Genomic DNA, 8,503 nt, shown 5'->3' with positions numbered 1-8,503 from the left:
TACACAATAACCAGCCAGAGAAATATGCACCTACCCCATGGCTGAACAAAATCTATTTATAACCTTCTGGTGACCAGTCTTAACTCACATACTTTAAGAACCGTTTTGAGTATAGATACGTAACTCCTTAAATGTTATCCATAGATACAGCTCACAATGATTAAGATGACAAGTGCATTACTGGCTGTTGGTAGAGATCGCACACCTTTTGTAGACATCAGACCCAGAGGGTCTTTGTAAACCCATATGCATCCCTTATGCCCTGGGTCACATAAACTGAGAGTTTAACCTCCAAAACAATTTGACAGAAGTATAAATCAACTAGAGAGATTGACATGCATTTAAATTCATTGTCAATATTAGTAATGACACTGTTGCCTTAAAGATTTTTAATCAACAAAGCAGGGTCTAGGTCACAGGTGGGCAAACTACGGCTCGTGGGACCGTCCTGCCCGGCCCCTGAGCTCCCAGACAGGGAGGCTAGCCCCCAGCCCTCCTCTGCTGTCCCCCCTCCCCCGCAGCTACGCTGCCACTCTGGCAGCGTGGTTTGTGCCCGCCCACCTGCCAGGCTTTCCAATAAGCCTGACCTGCCACTCTGAGCAGCATGATAAGGGAGCGGGGGGAGGGGGCATTGGATAAGGAGCAGGAGGTCCCGGGGGGCAGTCAGCGGACAGGGGGCGGTTGGATGGGGCTGAGGTTCCGGAGGGGGTGGGGGCGGTCAGGAGACAGGGAGCAGGGGGGGTTGGATAGGGGGTAGGGTCCTGGGGGGGCAGTTAGGGATGGGGGTCCCAGGAGGGGGCAGTCAGGGGACAAGGAGTGGGGGGGATTGGATGGGCCGGAGATCCCGGGGGGCCTGTCAGGGGGCAGGGGTATGGATAGGGATTGGGGCACTCAGGGGACAGGGAGCAGCGGGGCTTGGATAGGGGGTGGAGTCCCAGGGGGGCGGTTAGGGCCAGAGGGTCCCGGGGACAAGGAGCAGGGGGGCTTGGATAGGGGGTGGAGTCCCAGGGGGGCGGTTAGGGCCAGAGGGTCCCGGGGACAAGGAGCAGGGGGGGTTGGATGGGTTGGGGGTTCTGAGGGGGGCAGTCAGGGGGCGGGAAGTGGGAGGGGGCAGATAGGGGGCGGGGGCCAGGCTGTCTGTGGAGGCACAGCCTTCCCTACCCGGCCCTCCATACCATTTCGCAACCACGATGTGCCCTCGGGCCAAAAAGTTTGCCCACCCCTGGTCCAGGTTGTAGCAACATTAGCTGCCTTTTAAACTCATTTGTTACCCATTTCAGCTTCAAAAGTCAAATTGCCTATTACACCAAAGCTCTTAATTATGTTAAAATACCAAAATGCTAATCCAGACAGAATTGATTCACCTTTCCCTGTATGTGTTCTACCTAGATATGAAAAGGAGTGTCTGTTTTGTTTCATACACTTCTGTTACGTTCTTTGTCCTGTTACATCCCCTTTTCTGTCACATTGTATAAATTCAACTCATTTTACTCACCCCGCAAATACTAAATCTGTAGAAATTACATTTCCCACCTATACCTGGTCAGGAATTATTTATTCCTGGCATATAATTTACACCACTGAAGTCAATGGAGTTACACCAGGATGAAGGTGGCTCATTGTACTTATCTTTGGGGTGAAGTCTTCTTTAATCCAAAAGCAGATCTAGCCCAGAATGTTTCTAATACACAATGAGCTCTTTTTAAGCCATGAATTTTAATTATTTTTAATTTGGAAGTTAACTGTAAAAATCATAACCAACATCAGGACATTTGCTGTTAAGGATTTCATTTTATACATGAATACACCACTTACTTTGGCTACATTTTCAGTTCCTGTTTGTCTTTGCTAGTAAATTAACTGTAACAGACTTCAGGGAATAGGACCTTGAAGGCACAGGGAGGACTATTCTGCCGACTCACTCTAGCACAGGTTGGCACCTATGTTAGGAAAGTGTCATTAGCAGTGATCCAATATTATAAGAAAGTTTCCAGGTTCCTATCTGAAACAGGAGAGGAAGGCGATCTTGCAGGGCAAACCCCTAGAAACATCCGGTTCCTGATCAAACTGCATGTTTATGTATGATTATTTTAAAATTGAGAATGAAGGCAAACCCCAGAGAGTGGGTGAGTTTTGGACATTAGCTCATGTGTGCTGTGTAGAGAGTGGACTCTACCTATTCACATTAAGCTACCTGTTCTTTTGGGGGGTCCTGTTTCCTTCATTTATCTACCAAGCACAAAAGGCAATATTTAAAAGTTTTAAACACGTTTTGCTTTCTCCAGAGGAAAAATCTGTCTAATTTAAAGTCTTTAGAACAATGGTCCCCAAACTTTTCAGAGTTGTGCCCCTCCTTACTCCTGTCTGCTTCCCCCACCCCACCCCAAGCTGGGTCTGGAAGTGGTGTCGGGATTCCAGGGAGGGGGGTCGCAGACAGAGATAAGGGGGCTGAGGCTGGGGTCACAGCTGAGTCCCAGGAGCAGGGTCGGGGCCAGAAGTGGGGCCATACCAGGGGCTGAGGCTGGGAGTGGGGCTGGGACTGAGACTGGGGCCAGGCCACAACCAGGCCCAGGGCCAGGCGTGGGGCTGGGAGCCAGGGCCACAGCTGGGAGTGAGGCTGGAGCAGAGCTGGGAGTGGATTGCCAGAGCTGGTGACACTCCCTCCCCGCCCCCTCTGGGGGATGGCCTGGGCCCTGCCGTGCCTCCTCCCCACCGAACAATCCTTACAGTTTGGGGACCTCTGATTTAGAACAAGATGAATAGAACGATAGAGATGCCTCTATGGGAAGAAATGATCAGCTCATGATTCTGCATTTGGAATACGTTTTTGTTTCTGATCTCTTGCTACAGCATTTATTTAGTTTTCCCAGTGTTGTATTCTCTAGAGAAGCAGTTGTGCCATCTTGTGAGCAAAGAACTTATAGCAGGAAATCCCTCCCTGTTATCAAGAGTGTGTAACATTGTAACTAAGATTGCTTCTTTTTCTCCTACAACAGGCACCACTCCTTCTCCTGACCTGTCTACCTTTGGACTATATTCTTCTGTTTACAGCGAAATTGACTCTTATCAGCCATGCATATGGAATTGTTTTTACAATCAATTAACTTTAGCTCTCTGCTCTGCCTTATCATGCCTCCCTTTCATGTTTTCCTGATTCCTACCCACACTTTTTCTCTCCCCCTGCTCTTCACTGTGCCTGAATCTATCTCAGTTTTCAGCTCTGCCCCACATCTGTCTCACAGTCTTCTCTGTCTTAGGGTGTTGTACAGTATCCCATCACCTTTGTGTCTGAGTGCCTTCCACGTGACCTCCCCCAAAAGATGAATTACCTAGGATTTTATGCAGTTAAAATAAATACATAAAAATAACCAGGTGCATCCTTTTAGGGTTCTCTGCCCACTATCTTCATTTTGGATCCCACATCCTCCCTTTCCCCTATTCCTACTCTATTATTTGTTGCGATCACTTTCTATCTTGGCTACAGTTTAATCCCTGAGACTGCAAAGAAATCCTCAAGGATGTACACCATATAAAACTTCATTGGCGTTAAGAGGTTTTCGCAACAACTAGAAAGACCTCCCTGTGCCAGTCCCTTTGCAGGATCAGAGGCTAAGGGTCCAGTTTTGCAGACACTTGTGCCTTTCCTTCAATGGTACGACTAATGTGGGTCAAATAACTCATTTGCAAAACTATAGGCACTGTCAGGATCAGAACCTAAGACCCTTAATCCTGCAAGCATTTTCAGTGGTCCCCAAACTTTTCATGGTCGCGCACCCGCCTTAGCATTGTCCTAAGGTTGCCAAACCCTCCAAGATTGCCCTGGGTTCTCCAGGAATTAAAGATGAGCCTTTAATTAAAGATTATGTCATGTGATGAAATCTCCAGGAATACGTCCAACCAAAACTGGCAACCCTACCCTGTCTGTGCCCCCCGCCGCCCCCCCTGAAGCCGGGCCTGAGTCTGGTTCCGTGGCCAGGGACTGAGGCTGGGGATCGGAGTGTAGTTGCAGTCCTGACTGTGGCAGAGCTGGGGGTTGAGCGGGACTGGATGGTGCTCCCTCCCTGTCCCCAGACCAGGGAGACTGGTCCGGGTCCCACCAAAGCCTCCCAAACATTCCTCTGTGTCCCCCTAATTGGGCACCACCCACAATGTGGGGACTGCTGATTTACACTCATAAGTAGTCCAATTCCAGTCAATAGAACTACCCTTGTGTGGAAGGTAAATGTGCAAGCGTTTGCAGGACTGGGAGTCTAAATTGTAAACATTTTGGGAGTAGCAACTATGTCCTTACATCTAACTGTACAGTGCTTAATATACTTCTGGGCATTGTATAAATAATAAATGTAGCTGGTCAAAAAGTGATTTTAAAAGTCAAGAACATTTTCAAAAAATCCCAAAATGTTTTTGTTTAGAAGTTTTCAGGCAGACCTGAGTTAAAAAATGTTCACAATTATTTTTTTAAACAAAATGTTTTAGTTTTTCCTTTTTTAACTCCTTTTTTTCCTCCCTTTTCTCCTTTTTCCATTATGCCATGGAGAAGGTTTTGGAGGGTTGGGGACAAGAAAAAAAGGAGTAGGAACAAATAATAAATAAGTTTGGGTTTTGTGTAAAAAAGGAAAATTGTTAAAACATGAACGTTTTTGTTAAACTTTGGCTTTTGTAAAAAAGACCAGTTTTTGACAGAAACATTTCTTATTTGAAAATTTTTGATAGCTATATTTACAAAAAGAACAAGAATAACTGATAGGCCCAGAAAGCAGCAGTGCAAGTTTCTGGAAATGATCTGACAATGTGTCTGAACCCTGAACTAGAAAGACCAGGTCCACAAATGAGACAATTCTTGTCCTGTGAGCTGAGACCTCAGACTTTATGGATCCACTGAGCTTTGATTTGTATTCTCATAACCTGCTGTTAGAAAAGCTAACTAAACACTCTAACACAAAAACATGTATCTTTGGGATGCTATAAACATTTCTTTGTGTTTAAAGAACAAGTTGACAGTCCCAAAAAATGTTGAGATGAAAATTATTCTGTGAAAACACACAAAAGGTTTTAAAAATTAACACTTAAAAAAACCTAGATTAATTGGATTTTAAGGTAGTTTAATTGCATTTTATGTATAGTCTTTGCCATTCATACATGGAACTAATCTAATATGAAATGCAGCATCAAGCAGAAAGTCATGCAAGCTTATCTAAATTGATTATATAATTATATAATTGATTATAGTAAATAATTAACACAGTCACATTGTTTTCTTTGTTTATTTATACTTTGTGATTAGGATATTTGGGATGCAACCCTTTAAAGTCTTACTCCCATTCTGAACTTTAAGCATATAAGTCCCATTGAGTTAATTGGGACTATTTACATACTCAAAGTTAAGCATGTGTATAAGTCATCACAGGACTAGAGCCTTAATTTTGTGTATTTTAAATATTTGTACAGTTCTTAGAATCAGCATTTTTTAAAAAGTTAATAAATTCATCCATTAATTATATATAAATGTATTGTGTGAAGTTGGGTTGAAATGCATAAAGCTTTAATGCAATAATAATCCTCAATTTTAAAAGAAAGTATGCTAAAGAAATATTCTTAGTTGTATGGAACTGTATAATGTAGGATGTTGACTTGAGGTTAACTGACAAAAAACCCATGTATAGTCTTGTATGAACACAAGTCAGATGATAGATCAGTAGAGTTTCCTGTATGAAAATAGGCCAGAGGTTCTCAAACTGTGATCCATGGACCACCAGTGGTCCGCGAGCTCCATTCAGGTGGTCCGCAGATAGTTCTCTTTAAGGTGCGCACTTGGGCGGCCGCACTCAAGAGAATGAAGGGCCACCCACCTAAGTAGTGGAGCTGATCAGGCATGGCCCCACTAATTAGGTGCCTGGACCCTGGAGAAGATACACATATAAGGGGAGGTGGTGACCTTGCGGAGAATATGGCGTAGGTGGGAGTAGGCAGTGGGGTGAGAAGAGGGGGTGGGGGAATTTGGGATGCGCAGGGCTGCGGCGGCCAAAGAAAGAGGTGACTTTCCCCAGCTCCAGGGCTGCAGCTGCTGGGAAGAGACCCCACTCCTTCCCAGCCTCAGCTAGGGGACTGCCGCAGCGGGGGAGAGAGGTCATATCCATCACATTAGAAAGGTAAGACTACTGATATTAAAATATGAGTTGTGTGCTTTTATTTGTAGAACCAAAAAACGTTATTAAGTTTTTTTTAATATAGTACTTTTATCCAAAGCGCTTTACAATAGTTAGCTAACAGTACAAACAACATTTGGAAAGATCATTAAGTGGTCCGCTGAGACCCTCAGCAATTTTCAAGTGGTCCGTGAAAAAAAAAGTTTGAGAACCACTGATATAGGCAATTTTTCCTTCACTCTCTAAAGGACTGCTCCAACTTCCATTAAAATGAATAGAAAGACCTCATTGACTTCAATGGGAACTGGATTGGACCCTACAAGATTTGTTGTGTTTCATTTATATTTATTGATCATTTAGTTGTCTGTGCATTATAGCAACAGTTTATGACCTATTAAAAAAACAACAACAACAAACCCAGTGTAACTGGGTTCCAAAAGTTAGGGTCCTAAATGCATACTGAAAAAACGACAAGGAACCCTTGTGGCACCTGAGAGACAAACAAATTTATTTGGGCATAAGCTTTCGTAGGCTAAACCCCACTTTATCAGATGCATGGAGTGGAAAATACAGTAGCAGGTATATATACACAGTACATGAAAAGATGGGAGTTGCCTTACCAAGTGTGTGTGTGTGGGGGTCAGTGCTAACGAGGCCAATTCAATTAATAACACTGTTATTCACATCTTCTTGTCAACTGTTTGAAATGGGCCACCCTCATGACCATTACAAAAGTGATTTTTTCCTCCCTTGGTATTCTACTGTTAATTGAATTGCCTCCTTAGCACTGACACTCCCCCCCCCCCACTTAGTAAGGCAACTCCCATCTTTTCATGTGCTGTATATTTATACCTTCCTACCATCCATGCATCTGATGAAATGGGTTATAGCCCATGAAAGCTTATGCCCAAATAAATTTGTTCGTTTCTAAGGTGCCACAAGGACTCCTAGTTGTTTTTGCTGATACAGACTAACACGGCTACCACTCTGAAACCTGAATCCATACTGAGGCTCCTAAATATAAGTAGTCTGATATTCAGAAGTGTTGAACACTCGCCAGTCCCAGCAAAGCTTATAGGAGTTGCAGGTGCTCATCATCTTTGAAAAACAGGCCACTTTTATTTAGGTGCCTCAGTCTGGATTTAGGAGCACCCAGATTTGAAACTTCTTGTTTCTGTCTTTTTAGGCTTTGCTGATGCCATTCCTTTGTGACAGCCTGTATGGACATAATGGTTCTTTGCCTTCTGAGTCTCGAGGGATGCATTTGGGTAACATTTTCAAGCTTTTGTCATCAACCAAAAACTTAGCGTTGCCAACTCCTGCGATTTTATCATGAGTCACACAGTATTTGATGTCTGGCTTAAAGCCCCAGCTCCTGGAGACAGGTGAGCTTTCATTTGAATAAATAAAGTTTCTAGTCCTTGTGGTTAGAGAGAAAAGATTGAGAAGCTCTCTGGCGCACCTCAAAAATCCAGAAACCAGAAGGCAAATAAGAACCCAAAATGGTTTAAAAACCAAACACATCCTTGTGACCTTGACGAGAAGGTTGCCAACATTGTATTTCAGAAATAAGGGACAGTTTTCTTAGCACCCCCGCCTCCTGCTACTAAGATCATGGTTATCATCACCAGTAATAATGAGCAGCAGGTACCCATCTACACGGCCCAGGGGTATTTCCTGCCACACTCAGCAACTCCCCATCTTGTTCTACAGAGATGAAAAAATAAGGGGCCTCCCATGTACTAAGGGACTGCTGGGGATGCCCCGCTCATGGTTTTTAGGGGCTGGCTCCTGGTTTATGAGGGTTTGGGGCTGACCAGCCGAATGCTTTTATTTCCATGGCTCCAGGGCCTGGGGTCTTAGGGGTGGGTGAGCGCACGGAAACTGGCAGTAGCATTGTGAGAGAGCGGGGGGGGCAGTAAGGGGGGGCGGCTTGTCAGGCGGCGGGGGGGGGGCGACATATGAGATAGGGCCTGGTCGGTCCCGCTGGCTGGCTGGCCGCGCTCCCCATCCCGCTGCAGGGGCGGCCCCGCATCAGGCAGGCGCTGGCTCCTCGCGGCACCATCTTAGCTCAGCAGCGCGCTGGCCCTTTAAATCCCCCCCCACACACGCCGCCGCCGCCGCGCGCCCCTGCGGCAGGAGAAACCCAGGGCGGCTCGCTCGTTGGCCACCCAGCCGGAGCGCGGCCCGGCCCGGCCCACCAACGACCTTCCCGAAGGCCGGAGGGAGCGCGAGGCGTCTCCTGAGCGACCTGCTGCCCCCTCAGAGGTGAGGGGGGGAACGGGTATAACAGAATCTCAGGGCTGGAAGGGACCGCAGGAGGTCATCTAGTCCAACCCCCTGCTCAAAGCAGGACC

At 45.9% G+C, this 8,503-nt stretch overlaps 1 protein-coding gene across 1 annotated transcript in view; it reads left to right on the top strand.

Moving 5' to 3' along the window:
• Positions 1-8,255: 8,255 nt before the first annotated feature.
• Positions 8,256-8,503, top strand: part of PLGRKT (plasminogen receptor with a C-terminal lysine) — a 51,670-nt gene continuing 51,422 nt past the window's right edge. Inside the window, exon 1 of the mRNA XM_084629102.1 lies at positions 8,256-8,414. The gene's annotated coding sequence lies outside the window, so the exon portion shown is untranslated. The remainder of the gene's footprint in view (positions 8,415-8,503) is intronic.

The sequence above is a fragment of the Lepidochelys olivacea genome (genome assembly GCF_965140295.1).
Source record: "Lepidochelys olivacea isolate rLepOli2 genome assembly, chromosome: 5".
Taxonomy (NCBI): Eukaryota; Metazoa; Chordata; order Testudines; family Cheloniidae; genus Lepidochelys; species Lepidochelys olivacea.
Note: the sequence above shows the minus strand (reverse complement) of the source record. Positions and strands in the feature narration are given on the sequence as shown.